The sequence below is a fragment of the Sarcophilus harrisii genome, chromosome 4 (genome assembly GCF_902635505.1).
Source record: "Sarcophilus harrisii chromosome 4, mSarHar1.11, whole genome shotgun sequence".
In the NCBI taxonomy this organism is placed as follows: domain Eukaryota; kingdom Metazoa; phylum Chordata; class Mammalia; order Dasyuromorphia; family Dasyuridae; genus Sarcophilus; species Sarcophilus harrisii.
Window position 1 is genome coordinate 270,896,796 of NC_045429.1, and position 8,863 is coordinate 270,905,658.

The 8,863-nt window shown below is 35.0% G+C and overlaps 1 long non-coding RNA gene across 1 annotated transcript; it reads right to left on the reverse strand.

The window, feature by feature from the left end:
• Positions 1-183: 183 nt before the first annotated feature.
• Positions 184-8,863, reverse strand: LOC116423696. The gene is made up of 5 exons (XR_004234204.1): positions 8,822-8,863; positions 7,710-7,805; positions 6,143-6,251; positions 2,218-2,282; positions 184-487 (listed from the first exon to the last, which is right to left on the reverse strand). It is a non-coding gene; the product is annotated as an uncharacterized LOC116423696 (long non-coding RNA).

Consider the following 8,863-nt stretch of genomic DNA (forward strand, 5'->3'; position numbering starts at 1 on the left):
TGTTAGCAACTGATGTGAGTGCAGGATGAAGTAGTGAATGAAATGAGTGGGGCCAGGTAAGTTCAAGCTTACAGCATGCAATTGACTTTATTTCTTATAGCTTTCCTTTATCATAAGCATGTTTTCCTCTATTATATAATCCCATAGTTGTCATAAAATCACAGTATAGCCAAGGTTGTGACATTTCCTCATTTTATTAGTCCTGTTTTTTTTATTCCTTTAAAGGGGCTCCTGCTCACTAGATAAAGTACACTTTGTTCATGTCAGCCTTCTTATTTCTAACAAATAATCTGAGGGAGCTCTGCTATGGATCACCAGCTGCAGAATAGGCCTTGCTATGTCCCCTAAAGTTTCCCAAGTGAACTTGCCTTGCTTCAGTCTTCCAAAGGACTTACAGATGACTCTACTCTCCACTTTTCCCTTTTTATTTTTTAATCACAGTTCATGCAGGTCAATCATGATTGGTTTCAACAGGATTATCATTATTCTAAGAAAACAAGGAAGATAAAGCAAATTAAAATAAAAACAATATATATGGTATGGCATACAAGATTGTAAGAAGGACTTTAGGAGACTTGGTAAGGCCATTTTCCCAGATCATAACTCATATCTGAACTTCTTTGGTTTATTTACTAACAGTTGACATGGCCCAAGTGCATTTTTGAGACAGGATATTTAAAGAAATGAAAATAAATAACAGGATGGACCTTGACTAATGGAACAAGGAAATATCATAACCTTCGTTATACTTTCTGTGGTTTTCTGGCATTTGTGTAATGTATAACAAAGAAAAAATATGCTTATGATGGTATATAATGGGGAAGCTGTAAGATGCTGCATTTTCCCTCTGTACCACACATAGTTAGGTAAGGAACTTGGATCATTTGTTACATTTTCATATGTATCCAAATGTCTCTGATAGTTTGTATTCCCATGTTTTTAAACCCAAGGCTGAGGAGAACAGTTACTTAATAAACATTTCTCCTTTGGATGACTGGTTACTTTGGAGTACTGCCTCCTCATTCCACTAATGGCTAATGGGTTTGATTGAGTTTCAGGCACACTCTGAGCAGCCCATTGCTAATATCGCATTGTTGGGTTTCTCTTGTTCAGGACCTGATTGTTAAACCTTGGATAGTTCCCTGTCTCAGGCTCAGTCCCTGACAATGGGAGTTACACTAGGGATGCTCCAGATAGCTGAACTGTTGCAAGAATCAAGAAATTGAAGGATTTCCTAAATATATCATGGATGAAGGATTGGTTATTGAACTGAACAAGGAGGAGGAGGAGGCCTCCTTGGAGCCAGGGCAGGTTGCAGAGGAGATGTTTGGGATAGCATTAAAAGGCCTTGAATCCATAATGCACAAAAGGGATTAAATGATATTGCTGAAGCATAATGCATTTGAGTGGAGAATCCCCTGCTCCAAAATCTTTGGTGGCTCCCTATTGTCCTTAGAATTAATTATCAAGTCCCATGTTTAGTATTTGAAGGTCTTCATAACCTTCATAACAAGACTCCAGGTATCTCTCCAGCATTTTAATTATTTATTAAATCTTTATTAAAAATATAGTCACCAGATATCACAGGTAGCTGCAACAGGACGAGCTTTCAGTTATTCTTTGATCTGAGGACTACCTGGAACATGCTGTTCCAACTAGCCCTCCCCACTCTCTTCCCTAATCTAGATTAATTTCAGTAAAGTATTATCATTCTAGCTTGGAAATACTGCTTCAGGGTGTATTAAAACAAAAACAGAGATTTGCATAAAAGGAGAAAATTAACCCAGATTGAATCATATAGAATATCTGGATACAGTATCAAATGCCAGATCAGTCAGATTATTCAATCTGACTGAAATGACTGGTATAGGAACCAGTCATATTGTAGTTAATAAGTTCAAATAGGGATCCTTTGTTTTCTTTGCCTATAAAAAGACAATCTTCAGTTAGATTCTGTTGAAGGAAGTCTTTTCTTGCACTAAATTTGGCTAGTGTTCCACATCTCTTCTGAATTGTAAATGGTAGCTATGTAATTCTTTTACATATATTAAGTATAAGATAGTGAAAAAGATTTCAAAAGTAAAATATTCAAATACAAAATACATATTAGTTTATATCTATATCCTATATTTATAGATTATGCTTATTGAATAGGCATTATATTTAAATATTTTAAAAGTATTGACCAATGAAATTTGTGCAATTATTATTACTTACAGTGAGTGGCAATCCATAGTCAGCAATAAAGTCCTTAAGGAAATTCTTGACTCTGTCAGTGGAGTCTGCATGAATGAAAGAGGAGGCTTTTATTCCTCTAGAATCTTTAATTGGATTATAGAGGGTAGACAGAGTTTCAATAATAAAAATATCAATAATAAACATAACAATTGATGCAATATTTTGGTTAAGTAAGTGAGTACAACCAGCAAATTTCCAAATGCTCTCTGTGATAGATAGCAGATCAGTTTGATGGGTAAGCTCATTAGGAGATAAAATAATGATCATTTTCCCCAAAAGGGTAAATTTGGAGCAGCATTTCACCCCCTCACTTCCACAATAGTTCTCCTACTTAGCTCTTTTGAGCCAGCGTGGGAAAAGGGGAGAACACGAATTTCTTTTGGCTCCCTCAAGTGGCCATCTATGGAAACCATCAGGTTGTCCTAATAGAGGGAATAGGATTCATCAAGGCAGTCATCTTTTTTCTTTTTTATAGTTTCTGAGCTTGGAGGATGGTCAGATACTAAAGGCAGATGGGATTCACTGATGTATGGCTAGATAAATGAGAATGGAAATGGGAGTCTGAAGGTTGTTAAGGGAATGGAAATAGAGAGGAATAAGCATTTCTTAAGTGTTTCCAGATACTGTGCTTAGCACTCTCTCTATATGATTTCATTGGACTGAAAGGACCACTCATCCAGAAAAATGGGCCTACAGGTCCTTTCCTCTGGCAATGTCCTAATAAGGACTGCACAAAATCTTAAAATTTAGGAGTTTGAGGAAGATAATAAACTTGCATCTCTCAGAGAGATCATTATGGATATGGGCTCCAGGATTCCTGCTGCTTTTCTTGTTAGACTAAAGTCATGTACTGCACCAAATGTATATTTATGACCCACAAATTTGACTGCAGTCTTATTATATCAGCAACAACATATGCACAATGAAAGCAACAAGTCTAGCAAATTGGGCAGAGCAGACATAGGAGAACAAAGAAGCTTCTGAAAGATTACCAAGGACAGACATAATACTCTGTGATTAAGAAGAGTCCTTTACAGTCTCCTCATCCATCCAGGAAAAGGTGAGAATTGGACTTATGGGAGTATAACTTATAGATCCAAAGTTTAATTTTAGAAATAAAAAAGATATGAAAAATAGTATTAAATTAACCTCTCACTATGAAATATTAAACAAGATTTTAAAAAATTATCTGCTACAAGATAAAAAGTAGATGTGCTCAGTTCAATGGACACAGATCCAATGTTTGATAAGTCTAAGAATGTCATTGTAGAGACAATGTTTAAAGGAATAACAAATGACCATGAGACTCAAATTTCACTTTAATGTTTTTCTTTTTTCTGCTATGAAATGACTTTTTAATTCGCACTGGGAATCTGATGATCTGTATCATTATTCTGATGATGCTCAAGACTTTGAAAAATGCAGAGCCAGATCAACATGGACCAGGTATCAGAATTCAGTACAAAAAATTAGGACCCACAAGTATATAGATAGTCAATGCCTGATCCAACATCCAGACAGCATGGGTCCAATTCAGAGCTTAAATGGCCCAGACTCAATCACAATAGGAAAAAAAAAAGCCCTACCACATGAAACAGTTATTGCCCAAGAACCGAAAAACAAGAGAAAAAGGAACTGTGAAGTAAAGCATCAGGAACCTTGCAGGAGGCATACCATCACTGTCATTAACAACATTTTGTTGGTATCTGTAAGGCTCACAGGAAGAAAAGAATTCCATTCTGAGATTAGGATTGTGAAAGGAGAATGAGACAGAGTAGGAGTCAAAATTTACCCAGTACAAGTCCTCAGAAGGGTAAGTAAGCCAAAAGCCAGAGATTCTTGATGAAAATTAGAGTTTTTAACAGTCACTACATCTAGCACCAAGAATAATTTACTCATGCTATACATTTATGGCATGAGTTTGGCCAAACACAAATTCCTATTGCAAAATAGAAGTTTGGAGATGTGAGTTAACAAAAGAAAACAGAACATGATGAGGTAGCTTTAATAGAGAGAAATCCAAGAGATAAAAGGAGAAAAAAAATTCAACTAGAACCTCTGAGAAAAGAATGTCATTATTATAACATTCATAAAATATTTAGAAGAAATGAAATTGGACACCAAAAATGTGGTTTTAAAAGAAATATCAACTAAAATCAAAAGAATGGCAATTAAAATTAGTAGCTTAGAACAATTGATAGTAACTTTTATATAACAGCTGAACCCTGAAAAATTAGAATAGGCTGAATAGAAAGGAAACAATAAAACAATTTTTTAAAAACGAAGAGACAAAAAAAGTCCAAAAACCTACATGAAAAGCACATCAAGGAAAGAGAATCTAAAAATCATCATATTATCAAAAAATCCTGACCAATTCTTGTCCCCAGATATGATTTTCAAGAAATCTTAGAAAGAAAACTTCCTAGATCTATTTAAAACAGAGGACAAAGTGAGAAGAAAAATATTGTACCAGTCACCTCCTGAATGAAATCCCAAAGTGGAAAATCTCAGGAACATGATAGCCAAACTTAAAGCTTCCAGATCAAAGAAAAGTACTACAGACATCCCAAAAGAAGGAGTTCCACTTTTCTCTTTATTATGGCAGTTAGAAGGAATATATACAGATAGAGAGCACAGATGTGAGTTGAATATAAAGAAATAATACTTAAAAAATAAAATTAAAGGATGAGTGAGGAATGTCCTGGGAGAAAGGGAAAGAAAGAAGTGGAATGGTGTAAATTATCTGCTATAAAAGAGGCAAGGAAAATCTTTTACAATCTAGGGAAAGAGGGGGAAGAAGAGAGAGTGAGTGAACTTTACTCTTATTAGAATTGACTCAAAGAGGAAACAACATTCACAATAAGGATAATAGAAATCTATCTTACCCTGCATGAAAGTAGGAGGGGAAGGGATTCAAGAAGTGGGGGAAAGGTGACAGAAGAGAGTGGTCGGTAGCAAAACACTTTTGAAAAGGAACAGGCTAAAAGGAGAAAATAGAATAAATCGGGGAAATACAGTTAGCAATAGTAATTGTAAAAGGAATTTTGAGGCAAGTTTCTCTGATAAGGTCTCACTTCTCAAAATACATGGAACTGAATCAAATTTATGAAAAATAAGTCATGCCCCAATTGATAAATTATCAAAAGATATGAACTATGCCCAAAGAACTATGAAGTTATGAATATCCTTTAACCTAAAAACACCACTACTAGGCATAAATACCAAAAGAGACCAAAAAGAAAAAAGAAAAATTACCTATATGTAAAAAAAAAAATATTCAGGGCAAAAAAAGGAAATTGAGGGGTTGTCTATCAATTAGAGAATGACTGAATAATCTGTGATTTGTGATTATGATGCAGTATTATTTTTCTGTGGGAAATAATGATCAGAATGCTCTCAGAAAAAACTTGGAAAGTCCTCCACGAACCCAAGTAAAGTGAAATGTACTGTGTACAAACTAATAGCATACTGGGATGATCCTGGGACGATCAAGTGTAAATGACTTTGCTATTTTCAGCAATATAATGACCCATGACTGTTCTACAGTACTTATGATGAAAAATCCTATCCATACCCAGAGAAAGAATTGATTGTGTTTGAATACAGATTGAAGTGTACTCTCTCTCTTCCCCTCTCCCTTCTTTCCTCTTTCCCTCCCTCCTTCCTTCCCTCTATGGTGTCTAGTGAATTCTCAGAGGAATGAACTAAAGCTTTAGGACTCTCTTTTTTCATTATCAGTGATCATGTGATTCCTACCTATTTGTTGCATATCTTTCCTAACAAATTTATTTTTAAAAAAGAAAATAAAAGCTGATATATCTCATTTACAACCAAAGAGAGCAATGTGTCTCATCATCACTTGAAGAAGGTGGGGAAGAGAGGGGGCAGTTCTGTGGAAACTCACTTGTTTAGTATCCTTGGACAAGTCTATGTCAAAAACTCTGTGCACATGGAAATATTTGCTGGTAGAGGAGTAGGTGTGGTTTCTGGATATGCCCATAAGGGTCTGGATCCTGAGACATAATTTGGAAGAAAAAGGAGAAAATAAAAATAAATCTCTACACTGGTTTCCAAAGACAGTTTAATTAGTGTCTGCCCTTCTGGATGGCCCAGGGACCATGTCCCAAAGGATAGTAGAATCTTCAAATCCTCCAAAGTGATCATAATTAAAACCTTTTGGACACAATAGGAAGGCTGAGCTCCTCCAGTGTGAGGTAGGTGAGAATTCTTGTTCTCTTGATAATAAGAACAAAACTCCTTTCTGTGGTTTTCATGCATTTGAAATATACTTTGATGGTTATTTCCAAAATCAAAGGTATTGTGTCTTCTTTGTTTTCCTTAATCCAGACAAAATTTATCATCAATCCTTGTAGGAGGGTCTGACAAGGAAGGAGAAATCCCAGAACTGAAAGCCATCTTTTCCTCTCCTTCTCTGTCTTTCCCTAAATCAAGCCCCCCTGATTGCCCTTTACCTTATTCCTTCCCCACTCCCTTCTCCCTTCCCAAGAGTGATATGGCAAGGAGAGAAGAGAGAGCATGAGATGTAGAAGAGAACTCTCATGCAGAACTTTTGGAGAGTTTTTCTGGATCAGAAAATGGATAAAATTATCAGAGTTCTCAAGAAAGTGCAGAAATAACTTAGGATATTTGAGTCAACTCCATGTCCTTCCTCTCATCACTCCATTCAACTGTAGCCTCTTATTTCCTTTCTTTCTGCTCTTACCTTAGCCGTTTCTAAGAGAATCAAGCACTGGCTTGACTTCCATATTGTAATCCACTGTACCTATTTCATCATTTGTCTGCTTTTATGTGGCTTTTTTTTTTTTTTTTTTTTTTTTTTTTTTTTTTTTTTTTTTTTTTTTTTTTGTTTTTTTTTTTTTTTTTTTTTTTTTTTTTTTTTTTTTTTTTTTTGGTTCTCATAACTGTGTTTCATTAAATTGTGACTGCCTCCTTGTTTCCTCCTGCTGAGTCTGGTCTTTCCTAATGAGCACTCAAAGACTTGGGTATACTTGCCCTCATTTAATAATTTCATAAATTAACATTTTCCAGTTCATTCAACTTTTTTTAGAGGTTTCATTCCCCAAAATTCTACAACCCTTACATATTGTGATTTGTCAACTAGGTACTGACATGTCAATCACAAAATTCTTTGAATGACTATTAATAGTGCATTATTTCCTCCCTCCCCCCAATTCCTAAAGAAAGATGAAAAAGCAGTTTGATTCTTAAATCAGAACTATGAAGAAGAAAAAATTATTGTACCAATTTCATTGTATGTCTGGAAATCAATGCCTCGAGTTTCCAAGAGAAGACATTTTTAAACAGAACATTTCTTTTCTATATCAATTCAGTCCCAGAGCAGATAATCCTAGACTCAGAATGTGAGAGTAACATTAGCACCATGGTTTTAGAGCTACAAGGCATCTTGGAGATCATGGAGTTCAGCTCCACTTTTCAGAGCAAAATCTTACCTGAGCCTACAGAACAGGTATCAGATCCTAAAGTCACACAATAGGCTTTAAAATAATCATCAATGGGTTAAGAATGGATTTCTTTTAGGCAAATACCTAAGAAAATGGAAAAAAATCTATATCATTGGACAGTTTTTAAATAAACAAGAATTAAAATTATTCACTCTTAAAGAATGTTACATTAATAAAATTTTAAAAATGTTATTTTCTCTTAAAATGTGAAATGTTACATAAAATCTTCATATTTAATTGAAAAAATAAGTGTTATCAGGGAAGGGAAGAATTACTACTAAGGTGATAGAAGTGAAGAATGAAAATTTATCATTCTTTTTCTACTTCTGAAATTCAAATAGTTCAAACAAAATGTTAGATGTATCTGAAGAAATGTATTTAAATAAATGCATGATGGGCATCCAAATGAGGCTTGGACTTGCTTGGGAACACTAAAGTCCACTCCTATTGCAATATCCACATGACTTTTGCTCATCTACCTGTTGGATCACAAGAACTGGAGGTGTGTGTATGTGTGCTTTAAAAGAATTTATTATTAAAAACAAATAGAAAAATAAAGGGAAAGGATTTGCGTTTTGTGGTTAAATCCCTTGAAAAAGCCATTCCATGCTCTTTCCTCTCACTCTTTTCTTATAATTTAGTTTCAACTTCAACATTCCCTCAAAATTGCTCTCTCCAAAGTCACCACTGATCTCCTAATTGCCAAATCCAATGGCTTTTTCTGACTCCTCATTCTTGACTTCTTTGCAGATTGTTGATCACCCTCTCCTTTATAATCTCTTTTCTCTCTAGGTTTTCAAGGTAGCATTTTTTTCCTGTTTTTCCTCCCTTCCATCTCACTAATTCTCCTGAGCCTCCTTTGCTGGATCCTTCTCTACATGACTACACCTTTAGTCATAAGTGTTCCCTAACTATTCTTCCTCTCTTCTTCTACACCATTTGACGATCTTTTCAGTTCTCATGGATTTCATGACACTCTATGCTGATGATTCTCAGATCTACCTATCCTGGTATAACCTTCAATTTAACATTTCCAACTGTTTTTCAGTATATCAAACTAAATATATTCAAAATTAAACATTTTGTCTTTCCCTCCTCACCTTCTTTGTTTCCTGTTACTGTAGAGGGCAACAGCAATCTCC